Below are 14,104 nucleotides of genomic sequence, written 5' to 3' on the forward strand. Positions count from 1 at the left end.
TTTTAAAAAATTGTTGAGACTAGTATAGACTATGGGGAATTTTGTAGTTGTCCTAAATGTATTTTACATTATGTTGTGGATACAAACTTGAAAGACAGTAGAATATGGTGCTGTGAATATGTATGCCCTCTATAGATTTATGTGTTTGAATGTTTGACCCATGGCAAGTGGCACTGTTAGGGGGTGTGGCCTTGTTAGGATAGGTGTGGCCTTGTTCAAGGCATTCTGACATTGTGGGCCTGGCTTTAGGTCTCCTATGCTGAAGCTCTGTCCACTGTGAAATCCAGTACAGTTCTGCTAGCTTTGAATCAAAACGTAGACCTCACAGCTACTCTGGCCCCAAGTCTCCCAATGCTGCCATGCTTCTCATCGTGATGACAGTGAACTAATTCTCTGGAGCTGTAAGATGATCCCAAGTATATGCTGTCTTTTGTAAGAGTTTCCTTGATCATGGTATCTCTTTACAGTACTAAAATTCTAAATAAGGCAGGAGGAATGGGTCTGGGAGGATGTAAGGGAAGTGTTATCATGATGAAAACACATTGTAAAGCATTATAATGGGACACATATTAAATAAAAGACAACACTCAGTACACACAGAATAAAAAACAGATATTGAGAAATTAATTCTTTAATGTGATAATATATTATTAGACTTTTCCTTTGAACATAAGTTCATGAAAAATAAGTTTGCTCTCCAGAAAACCTTGCAAATTGTTTAAAATTTATCCTACATATAGCCGATTTGCCTGCCAAGTTTCACCTATATATTAGCACACATTAAAATAATAAACAGCAAGAGTGCATATTAATATGATATAAAATATTATGGTCAGGATTAAATTGCATCTTTTATTTTATAGTGTAAAATGTTATAAGTAACTGCCATTGAAGCCTGATTTCCAGTGCTTATTTTTATTAAGTATTTGTCATCCCCTAAATTCCTATTTCATACTTTTCTCTCTGATTCTCCAACATATTTGGAAAAGATAATGGTACTTATGCTGAATTGTAGTAAATTGGGAAATTGTTTAATGGCTCAGAAATTTCTCACAGATGACTGGCTTGAGACTAACATACTCATGATTATTTATTACTCCATTTGCAGGTCTGTACTGGCCGGTTTATTGAATTCACTAAAATGTTCCTATTCTCAGGTTGATGAGGAAAAATGTGAATGCTAACTTGCAGCAGGCAGACCCCTATAAATGGGAGAGAATAAGAGGGCTAGTATTTTAAAATATAAGATTTATACAACATTTAATTTAGGATAATTTGCTCTCATTGAAAATATGTTGTTTATACAATTGTGATTTTTTAAAAGAATTTTCCAATTTTAAAATATAAAGTAAACTCATGACATTGGCTACCTAAAATATCTGTGTGGTTTTCCCCAAAAATCTTTCATAAAGTGTAAATATGATTTTAAGAAGTCAGGGAGTGCAAGAGTTAGGAGACAAGAGTCAGAGAGAGATTTTAATTTTTAATTTAACTGTGTGTATGTGTGTGTGTGTGTGTGTGTGTGTGTGCGTCTGTGATGTGCTTCTATATATATAGGTACATACAAGCTACAGCACTTGTGTAGACGTCAGAGAAAACATTTTGGGGCTTGGGGGGTTGAGTTTTTCTTTTCATATTATGGAGACAGGCTTTTCTTGTGTCTGTCTTCATTTGTATTCCAAGCTAGACATTGCCAAGTGTGTGACCATTCTCTGACTTCATTTTACTCCTCTTTATAGGACTTCTGGCATGACAGATGCACATCACTATGCCTTTACTATACAAGTGGGTTCTAGGAACGGTACTTAGATTCCCCAAGCTTGTCAGGGAAGTGCTTCAACCCAATGAGCAGTCTCACTGAACCAAAGTTTGTTTTCTTTTATTTATTATGATAATTGAGGGCTAAAGACCTGGTTCTACAGTTAAGAATACTATTGTTCTTTTACAGGACTCCAAGTGCAAGTCTGAGCTTCCAGGATAGATAGAAGACAACCACCTGCAACTTAAGTTCCAAGAGATCTGTTGCTTTCTTCTGACCTTTGAGAACAATCACATGGAAGTCACACATGTATACACACACAAACACACACACACACACACACACAGAGGCATAATGCAAACTTGTACATATATAAATAAAAAATGAAAGTAAAAAATGATAGCCAATGAATTTTACTATAATAATTTGTACTTCACATGTTTGTACTTCACATTTTTGTCATGTTGGATTCATGGTATCATAAATATAATTTTTGAAAAATATGTATTTTATGACTGTTGGCATAAGGACAAGGCACTTGGAGAGGTTCATAGAAAATATAATGGAAAATATTTGAGGAGCAACAGAAATGGAAGGTGGAGTAAACAACACCTGCTGCTGTTCTTCCTCTAGACCCAGGATCAATACCCAGGATTTGCATGGAACTAAGGAAGTTGAATATTTCTTTAGGTCCTGCTCAGCCATTTAGTATTCCCCAGTTGAGAATTCTTTGTTTAGCTCTGTAGCCCCTTTTTTAATAGGGTTATTTCAGTAGTAACTGTTCTGAGTTGTGATGGGAGCTTTCATTACTGTTACAGTGCTACTATTTTGTTCATCAGAGTTAACTTTTCATTTTTCAATCCTTCCTCGTTTCATAATTTAGTTAGTTACAGATAATTATCATTAATATAAATCTTCCTGGTTGAAATTTTTATCTGCGTGCATGCCTGGGCTTGTACTTTATATTTTTTTCTGAATATATAAAGCCAAATATGGCTTATTTGGAGGCATTTATATTCATTACTTTGCTAAGTTTGTAGGCTGAAGAAATGCATCAGTCAGCAAAATGCCTGCAGTACAATTATGAAGAACTTATCTTGAAATCTAGCACTCATGTAAAAATAAGAAGCATGATACTGTATATCAATAACCCTACAATGGGAGATGACACAGATCCTTAGAGCTCTCTGGTTAGCAAGTAGCCAATTGATGAATGTATTAAGAGAAAGTAATATAAAGAACAAAGGAGATAAGTACCACCAAAGTCTGTAGCTTATAATATGCATACACAACTTACTGACAAATATACATATATTACATCACATACACACATACACACACACACACACACACACACACACACACCTTTTTTCAAGAAATAATTCTTCCCAGAATCTTAATTGTAAGGTCTAAGGATTTTCATGGTTTTTGCCTTATTATAAGTGCTTCATTATTTCTCTGAAATTTCTAAAAATTATTGGATCCTATTTTAATTTAATCATACTATGCACAATATATATGATTAAATATTAAATTCCCTTTAATGTTTAATTGAGAAAAGTAATTGGTCATGCTCTGCGTGGCCTCTTGGTATGTGTTACTATAATATTTTAATACGCACAAAAATGCTTATTATACAATTTAAGTTTGAAGTTAATTTGCTTTACATAGACTGAGCTTTGTTTCGCTGATTTATCACACTAGAAAAGAAATGTTCTTTTTAATCTAGTCAATTTTTATTAAATTTAGTTGTACTGTTGCTAGAAACGACTTTGCAAAAAAAATGAGGTTAATTTCCTGTTCTAGATACTCCCATAGATACTAGAAAAACGTTAATAATTCTCTATGCTTTACAAGTCATAACAAGTTATATTGGTATTGCCTAAAGAAAAGATTCAAAATGAGATTTTGCAATAGCACTCTTTGCTTTCTTTCAAATATATATGTACATATATACTTATATTTGTGTGTATATGTACATATGTATACATTTATTTATATCTTGTCTTTATACTTATATTTGTGTGCATATATACATATATACATTTATTTATAGCTTATCTTTATAATGACAAATCAAATTGTGAGTTTGTCACCTTGGCTCTTAATCATTTTACTGTAGATGCTGGTATAAATGGCATATGAAAGAATACTTCTCAGCCTTTTAGTATTCCTCAGTTGAGAATTCTTTGTTTAACTCTGTACCCCATTTTTAACAGGGTTATTTGGTTTTCTGGAGTCTAAATTCTTGAGTTCTTTGTATATATTGGATATTAGCCCTCTATCGGATTTAGGATTAGTAAAGATCTTTTCCCAATCTGTTGGTTGCCTTTTTGTCTTATTGACAGTGTCCTTTGCCTTACAGAAGCTTTGCAATTTTATGAGGTCCCATTTGTTAATTTTTGATCTTACAGCACAAGCCATGGGTATTCTATTCAGGAATTTTCCCCCTGTACCCATATGTTCGAGGCTCTTGATCTCTGCCAGTGCCTGACAAATACAGAAGTAGATGCTCACAGCCATCCTTTGCATGAAGCACAGGGTCACCAACAAAGGAGCTAGAGAAAGTACCCAAGGAGCTAAAGGGGTTTACAGCCCCATAGAAGGAACAACAATATGAACTAACCAGTACACCCAGAGCTCCCTGGGACTAAAATACCAAACCAAAGAAATCACGACTCTAGCTGCATATGTAGGAGAGGACTAGTCTAGTCAGTCAGTCATCAGTGGGAGGAGAGGCCCTTTGTACTGTGAAGGTTCTATGCCCCACTATAGAGGAATGCAAGAGGCAGGAAGCAGGAGTGGATGGATTGGTGAGCAGGGGAAGAGGGGAGGGTATAGGGGGCTTTCAGAGGGGAAACTACGAAAGGGGATAACATTTGAATTATAAATAAAGAAAATAGCTAATAAAAAATACTTCTGTAACCTTCATACTCAGAAACAGTGTTTCCTAGGGAATATTGAAAAATTAAATTAAATGAGTATATTTGGGATAATTTATGTAAAATTCTGTACAAAATCAGTTTTTAGTATTTTAGTTATTTTTATACTTGAGGTCAATCGATGTGCAATGGAAACATTCTGTCAGACAGATATATGGCAAGTGTGGTTGTTAAAGATGCAGTAGAATCAAACATTGGTATATTAGGGACTTTCCTTTAGACACGGAAAACACGGTGCTGTGCTCCATAATAGGGTAGTGAGGAAAATAAAAACAAAGAAACACATTTAGAATATGTTGTATGGTAGAGCCAGAGAGGCTTCATTAAAGACTGAATACTGAAGACTCTGTGCGTGCAGTTAGGATGGATGGATGAGATTTAGGCAGGAGAAACTAGATAGTAGGGTGATTCTTTCTAGAGAAAGAGAATATAAAAGTCTTGGGAGGTTGAAATGCTCTTATTTCACTTGTGTTAAATCTCAGATGGCTAATGGACACAGAGTTGAGGTTTACAGTAGCTAAAGGGACATATAAAGGAAAGATAGATATAGATGTGTGTTTTAGAGAGCTTGGTGCAGAAATCAAAACTCAGAATTTATGGCTAGGTACAATGGAGCATACAGAAAAAGACATAACTACTATTCTATATATACAAGCTATGGAGGGTCAGAAGAAATGCTGCTTCAGGAAGTAGAAACCATTAACGTTAAAAATTAAACAATTATGAAAAACAAAAACTGCTGAGAATCCAAGAAAGATATGAATGGGATTATTTTGTTCTTTATTTTTAAAGTCATTTGTTTCTTTTCCATTTGGAAAAGAATGTAAAACACATTAGACAGTGGCTGAAGATAAAATTTGGAGCACTTACATGCTTAAGAGTGAGTAAAACACCCATGGAAGGAGTTACAGAGACAAAGTTTGGAGCTGTGACGAAAGGATGGACCATCTAGAGACTGCCATATCCAGGGATCCACCCCATAATCAGCTTCCAAACGCTGACACCATTGCATACACTAGCAAGATTATGCTGAAAGGACCCAGATATAGCTGTCTCTTGTGAGACTATGCCGGGGCCTAGCAAACACAGAAGTGGATGCTCACAGTCAGCTATTGGATGTATCACAGGGCTCCCAATGGAGGAGCTAGAGAAAGTACCCAAGGACCTAAAGGGAACTGCAACCCTATAGGTGGAACAACAGCATGAACTAACCAGTACCCCGGAGCTCTTGACTCTAGCTGCATATGTATCAAAAGATGGCCTAGTCGGCCATCACTGGAAAGAGAGGCCCATTGGACACACAAACTTTATATGCCCCAGTACAGGGGAACGCCACGGCCAAAAAAAAATTGGAATGGGTTGGTAGGGAAGTTGGGAGGGGGGTACGGGGGACTTTTGGGATAGCATTGGAAATGTAATTGAGGAAAATATGTAATAAAAATATTAAAAATTAAAAAAAAGAGTGAGTACATTGTGGAAGAAAAAGTAAATAAATCATACAAATTGTGTGTGTGTGTGTGTGTGTGAGAGAGAGAGAGAGAGAGCGAGCTCTGTGTGTCTTCTCTTGTGATTTACAAACCCTGATTTTGGATTGAGTTGCTATTTGTCACTTTGTTTCCTTTTCATAAGATATTTTACTAGTGGCCACAATTTTTGCAGACAACAGACTTCTTATGTCACTGATATCTGATCAGTTGTCATTTTTCCATTGGGGACAAAGGTTGCAGACCTTCCTCTCTTTTGCTGCAATGCTATGCAAACACAAAGAGCCTCTGCTAATATATTTATTACTGCTTTTCATAGAAACATGTTTTTATGATATGTAGATATTGCATGGTTTTCAACATAAAATATTTTAAATGACCCTGACTTCATTTTCCCTTGTTACTAGATTTAACCATATTCTCCTAAATTGATATAGTATTCACTTTCTCTATTGAAGAATTTCAGCCATTATATTTTTGCTATAGGGAGTGAGTTTAATTGTAAAATGCACGAAGAAATGCAGTTACAAGCACACTATCGTATGTCTCTCTTAATAATCAATACACTTCATTATTAGATATTTATGATTAATAATTTAATGTTTTGAAAAGGTAAACATGTGTTATATGAAAGATAGCCTGTCTATTGATGCTGAAACTGTTAATATTTTTTTGTAATCATATGTGATTTTTTGATCACTTTTTAGGTCAGTTCTGTTTAGTGGTATAGTCCCTAAGTTTTTGCACCTCTCCTTTTGCTTCCATTTATATTTATGTGAGAGTGTCCTTGTATGAGTTTCAGTATAGTATCTACATGTGGGTGCTCTAGGAGGTCAGGAAGGGTTGTCATATCACCTGGGACTGGAGTTACAGGTGGTTTAAGCCACCTGCTGTGTGTGCTAAGAACTAAACCTGGAACCTCAGAAAGAAGAGGCCTTTTACTACCAACCTGCATCTTTGGTTCCGATAAATTCACTTTAAGGTCAAATTGCAGAAGTACAAACACACACATACAAATGAGTATCTCTGTGATATTTCAGTGTTTACATGGTGCTGAGAGTCAAACTAAAGTCCCTGAACTTGTCAGGAACTGCTGTGCCACCAACCTATGCTTCTAGCACTGTCTGGACTTTTAACCACACCTGTTATAAATGCATATTTATGTGCATATTGTAAGCGTGTTTTTGAAGCCAAGTAAAATTCGGTGGTAAATTTGTTATGAGACTCCACTTTTAAATTTCAAACCAACTTCATCACTCAATTTCTATGAAAAAAGAATAATGCAAAAATTAAAAATTCAAATTGGATCTACTCTTCATTTCATGCATGCTTATATATTCAGGAAATTGCCTTAAATTTTATTATTTTTATAATTTTGTTAAAAGTTTAAACTTTAGTGTATTTAAAAAATTATGAAGTCAGGTGTATGTAACACTTATTTAAAATAATAGAATTCATTCTTGGAAGATAACTATAGATCTTTTTCTTTCATTTGGCCATTTCATGTGATCTTTCCTATTGTGAAGTCAAATAATTGGATTTATAGCAGTATAAACTCTTGTAATTCATTACCATATTATTGACATTTTTGTTGTTTCTGAGACTTTCTTAGTCTTCTCTATTTTTCTGAAACTCAGTTTGTCTACTAGTTTTCTCTCTTAAAAGCTATATTGTCTCCAGGAAGTATTGTATTCTCCATGCCAAATTACAATAACATACTTCATAACAGCACGGGGCCATTCATAATTAATAAAGAATATCAGAATGGATCTTCTCTTGTTCCCATAAAAACTCACTAAACACAGAAGCATGCAATACATTTAGCAACATAAAAACATGAAAGTGTATAATCCAAGAAAATGCCAGTTTTATGGCCAACTTAGGGTGGCCAAATGCTTTGTGAATACATAATAATATTTTCAATATAACTAAACATTTTTGTCACTAATTTGCTTCTATGACTAGTTGTAAACTATCAACAATTATTTTTGTTAGTGTTTGTTGATTTTAAACAGTGTTTATTTTAATTTTTATTAATTATTTTGTTTACTTACATCCAGGCCTTTGTTGCTTTCAGTCTTTTTCTTACTATAATTACATATTATGCCACCAAGTAAAATGTATTATTGTTTTTTCATCATAGAAATTTGAAGGCAGTTGAAAAACAGAATCACAGAAACACCCACAAAAGTATTTTAAGGTTGTATGTTTTATGCATTACTGGAAGCATATTTTCTCATTTATTTGTAGTCACAATAAATATCTGAATAAATATCCTATAGGTATATAGGATATTTACTAGTCTATATTTTTTACTATTACATTTATGAAAACTTTGGTGTTTTCCTTTATACAAAATTTGCAAACAGTTCATGGTAGTTTTTCATATGCTAGTCAACTATTCATTTGATGTTAACTATTTATAGAATCCTAACTATATCACAGTTGGATAAACCAAATTCCTCCATAATCTTTCATTTAAAACATAGGTCATTGATCAATTAATTTAAGTACTTTTCAAAATATTTTTTTAATTAGAAATATTGGAAATAGCTGTACCTGAAGAACCAGCTATACCATCCTTGGGGATATAGCAAAAGATGCCCTACCATGCCACAGGGGCATGTGCTCCACTATGTTCATAGCAGCCTTATTTGTGATAGCCAGAAACTGCAAACAAACCAGATGGCCCACAACAGATGAGTGGATACAGAAAATGTGGTCCATTTACACAATGGAATACTATACAGCTATTAAGAATGGGGCTATCATGAGATTTGCAGGCAAATGGATGGAACTAGAAAATATTTCCCCGAGTGAGGTATCTCAGACCCAAAAGGACATGCATAGTATGTACTCACTAATAAGTGGATATTAGTTTAAAAAGTATGGAATAACTAGGATACAATCCACAGAACTGAAGAAGGTTAACAAGCCAAAGGGTTCAAGTTAAGATGTCTGAATCCCATTTGGGAGGGAGAAGAAAGCAATCACAGGGGGCAGAGGGATGGAAGGACCTGCGTAGGAGATGGTAATGGGAGGAAAAAAGGGCAACATGATCAGGAATTGTGTGGGGTGGGGATAGGAGTTAATCCCTGAGAATCTGCAGAAAAAATGGAAACAGAAAACCTCAGTAGGTAGGAGGTGGTGGAACACTCCAAGATATACCAGAGTCTGGGAGGTGAGAGACTCTCAGGACTCAAAGGGAGGGACCTTAGTGAAATGTCCTACAATGGGGAGAGGGAACTCGGTAGAACCCACCTCCAGCATAAAGACAGGGCATCAAATAGAGGAATGTGATTGCCATCCCAGAGTCAGGGGAAAAAAACAAACTCTGACCCAGATTGTTCCTATCTTAACGAACTTTAGGGACAAAAATGAAGAAGAGACTGAGGGAAAGGAGATTCAGTGACAGGCCCAAAGTGGGATCCATGTCAAGGGGAGGAAGAGTAGCAATCTTAACAAACCTGAACCCCCAGATCTCTCAGTCACTGAGCCACCAAACAGGTAGCATACAACAGTTGATATGAAGCCCCGACACATACATAACAGAGGACTGTCTGGTCTGGCCTCAGTGAGAGATGAACCTAACCTTGGAAAGACTTAAGCACTGCCCCCCCCCCCAGGAATGGGGAGTTCTTGTGGGATGCATGTAAAGAGTGGGACATCCTCTTGGAGAATGCGAATGAGGAATAGAATAAGGAACTGTCAGAGGGCAGAATAGGAGAGGGATAATGACTGGATTGTAAAAAAAAAAAAAAAGATTGAAAATTTAAAAGAAAAAAGAAAACATTTTCAATAGCACATAATTGTGTACTTTAATATTATGTAAGCTGTGTAGACTTTACAAGTTTATATACTATGTGTCTCATATAAATATCAAATATGCCTGCATGTATTCATGCATGTGTGTGTGTGTGTGTGTGTAAGTGTATCTACAAGTCAGGAGTCAAAATGACTCAGAGACAAGTAATAGGGGAATTTATTAATGAAATTACAATGACTTCAGCATTACTTAGTATTTTGAATCTATTATTTTTTCACATTTCTCCTCAGATTTTTGCTAAATAGTTGCAGTGATATGGGATCCAATACCTTTCTACTACTAGCCCCTAAAGTTAATTTATATTTTTGGTTGTGTTCATCTCAATCATCTACCATTACATATTGAAAATTATGTATATCTTAAATTCTTAAGGTAGCAACCCACAAGAGGAAATGAATAAATATATATCGCACACATGTTTACATACAAATAAAATATTTTCAGACATAATTAACATAAAGGCTAGAATTAACACAAAGGCTAGAATGTGCAAACCAGAATAGCATATTGTTAGAGACTAGTGCTTTCAGATCATTGTATTAGGTTACAGAAAAGCGTACACACATTCTTAACCTTTGTAAACCCACAAAGGCTTTAACTCATAGATTCCATTAAAATACCTTCTTTTCAAACTTGCCCACTGTTAAAAATGAGGTCATCTAGCCTTCCATGGCCCATGTTTCCTCTGGCAGAAGAATTCATGTGCCTGCATCATGGATTCTTAAAAAAAATATGAGCTTTAGGCCTTAGTGGGAAGAAGATACCATGTTCATTCTTAATTTTCTCACTTCTTACCCAGAAAATTGATACATATTACACAAAAATGCTACATATATTAAAGGAATTAGTACTTTTTAGAAGACTTTCTAAATTGCTAGATTAAAAAATATAGTTCTAATCTTCCAAATTGGAGAACAACATACTGATGGGTATAGCAGTAGATCTTTCTGTGTGTTTGTGTCCTACCAGCTCAGGGTTTTAGAAAAGCCAGATATTCCTCTAGCTGTGGGAGATCTAATAGCTTAAACTCATTGAGCTCATTTCTCTCTGTCCATCAAGTACGAAAATCTAGTATCTGTGTTTTTATTATGAGAAACATTGTACATAAAGGACTTTTAATAGAATAGTATTCATTCACATCAGTAATAGAGATATAAGTTCCACCTATATGTAGACAGGGAATAAAAAATATTGTTCTCTTTTATTTTAAACATTTGTTGCTTGAAAGAATACATAAAATTATGAACACATATCTCTTACTTGAAAGATAAGGAAGAAACACACAATATCTTTATGCCTCTCAGGATGACAATATTTAAAAGGCTCTAATTAATATTGTTAAATAAGGAATAAATGACCTTTATTTCCCATTATGAGCAAATACATCTTCTCTAAATAGGAGAAACCTATAGAATGATAAAATGATATTAATTCAAGATATTTATATAATTTCGGAAGTAAGACATTTGCTGTCAAGGAACAACCTAAGTTAGGTCCCGGAACTCACATGGTGAGAACAGAGAACCAACTCCTGCACGTGCTCCTTTGATCTAACACACACATGTTGTGGTAGATGGATGAATATGAACACATGCACATGTATTCACACACAAAATAGATGAATATAAAAAACAAAAATATAACCCCTTATGTAATATGGAGTCCAGAGAACAATCTGACAGTTTAAGTATTGCTTTTCTTTCTTTTCTTTTCTTTTCTTTTCTTTTCTTTTCTTTTCTTTTCTTTTCTTTTCTTTTCTTTTCTTTTCTTTCCTTTCCTTTCCTTTCCTTTCCTTTCCTTTCCTTTCCTTTCCTTTCCTTTCCTTTCCTTTCCTTTCCTTTTCTTTCTTTCTTTCTTTCTTTCTTTGCTACTTAGCTTCCTGATATTCTTTTTTTAAGCCTTTACATTTTTTATTAGATATTTTCTTCATTTACATTTCAAATGCTATCCCCAAAACCCCCTATACCCTCCTCCGGCCCTGCTCTCCAACCCACTTCCTGGCCCTGGCATTCTTCTGTACTGGGGCATTTGATCATTGCAATACCAAGGGACTTTTCTCCCATTGATGGCTGACTAGGTCATCCTCTGCTACATACGCAACTAGGGACACAACTCTGGGGAGACAGGACCCTGACATAGCTGTCTCTTGTGAGTCTATGCCAATGCCTGGCAAATACAGAAGTGGATGCTCACAGTCATCTATTGGATGGAACACAGGGCCCCTAATGAAGAAGCTAGAGAAAGTACCCAAGGAGCTAAAGGGGTCTGCAAACCTATAGGAGGAACAACGATATAAAGTATTGATTTTCTGATATATCAATTTAATGAAAATATATTGGAACAAATATTTATGCATTTCTGATGACAGTAGAGTATAGGAATGGTGAGGAGACGATTAGAAGACAGTATTTTACCACAATCTTAGCCATAATTCTCTGTTATTCCTACCCCTCCATCTTTCCCAATAAATAACACCACAATATACATGGTGCAGCCTAAAAAATAAATAGTTAACTCTCCCACCCAACTTTAAACTTCTTCTGTTTCAACCTTCTAAGTCCTGGGATTATAAAAAAAGAGGCAAACTGTCCAGCAGATTGCTGATAAATCTTGAATACCACTTTACCTTCAAAATCCCCATTTCAACAAATAGTGAAACTGGGTTAGTATTAATGGCCAGATAAAAGAAAAAGATAATCAATCTACCAATTAATCTTTTTTGTGTGTGTCTGTGTGTGTGCTTAATATCCTTGAACCTATCAGTGGTCACTGTTATCACTATCTTTGACTGCCAATACAGAGGCTATAGTACTTGAGAATTCTTAGTGTCAAAGGAAAAGAAGATACTTTGGAAATATCCAGTACTGAGAATCACAATGTATTCATTGTCTTCTTACCTAAATATATGTCTCCTTTTCTTTAACAAGATTTGTATCAAAGCAAATTCTTATCATTTATTCAGAGGAAAGATCTAAATCCATTGGCTGTAATTTTAGTCCCTAATTAGCATCAATAACTAAATGGAAGACAGCTATTCCCTTATAAACTTCAACTGCTTTCCAATTTTGGCATAGATATACTTTCAATTTTCCAATTTTAAATTTTGCCAAAAATTTCAATTCATCGTTATGATTTCATAGCTTCTCATTTTCATTATTTTTAAAATTTCTTACTTTATACTCTGATATATTCTATGGTGGTTTATATCTACATAAATATGATGAATGAATGGTAAAGGCTTGGTCTCCTTTGATAATTCCACATAGTATATCAGTGGTCTATTCCACTTTTAATTTGATTCTTTGACAATAACAGAAAGTATACATCCTAGATTAAATTTGCTGCATGTAGATCAGTCTTGTACTGTTACAACTCAGTGAAGATAGATTACAATTAGATCATGTGAAACTAGTGTATTTTCTTCACAAAATCTAACTTAAAGCATGTGATACTTCCAACTCATGGTTTTGAGTTTCTAAGGTACTGAGTTCTAGTTAAAATTGGTTATTGAATATTTTTATGATTTCTAAGATGATTTTTAATAACCAAAGAACGGTGAGTTTGAATTTATTTCAAGGTTATGTCAACTTTTAGAAATTCTTATCCTTGCTTTTACCCTCTGTCCTCATTCGTAGAGTAAGTTAATGGGTTTCTGTTTCCTTATCTCTAATTAACAAAGGTTCTATAATACTAATTGATAAGTTGTCTTATAAGTTTCTACCATTCAAGAATATATTGGATCCCATTGTTAATTTTGAAATGTCATCCAAATGAATTTAAAAATATGAAGAATATATGTTTCCACCAAAGGATTATCACATTACTTCATCATAAATCACATTTAAAGAGAGTATAAAAACATAGAAGAGAGTATTTAGAATGTAGTCAGAGCTCATGCCTGCTTAGTAAAATGATAGCTTTAAGTTCTCTTTCAAGGTCCGTGAGTTCACTGGCCATGGGTAATTATCTAGTTTTCCAGTACCAGACATAATCTCCCTTATGCTGAACATGTCTTAAGTTTTAATATATATATACAGATAACTGATAAACAGAAAATAGATAATAGATGCTGTAGTAAGTATAAATTTGTTAT

At 34.5% G+C, this 14,104-nt stretch overlaps 1 protein-coding gene across 1 annotated transcript in view; it reads right to left on the reverse strand.

Annotated features, from left to right (window-relative positions):
• Window positions 1–14,104, reverse strand: part of Klhl1 (kelch like family member 1) — a 369,504-nt gene that overhangs the window by 146,512 nt on the left and 208,888 nt on the right. The gene's annotated exons all lie outside the window — the stretch shown is intronic.

This window comes from Mus caroli, chromosome 14 (genome assembly GCF_900094665.2).
Source record: "Mus caroli chromosome 14, CAROLI_EIJ_v1.1, whole genome shotgun sequence".
Classification (NCBI taxonomy): Eukaryota; Metazoa; Chordata; class Mammalia; order Rodentia; family Muridae; genus Mus; species Mus caroli.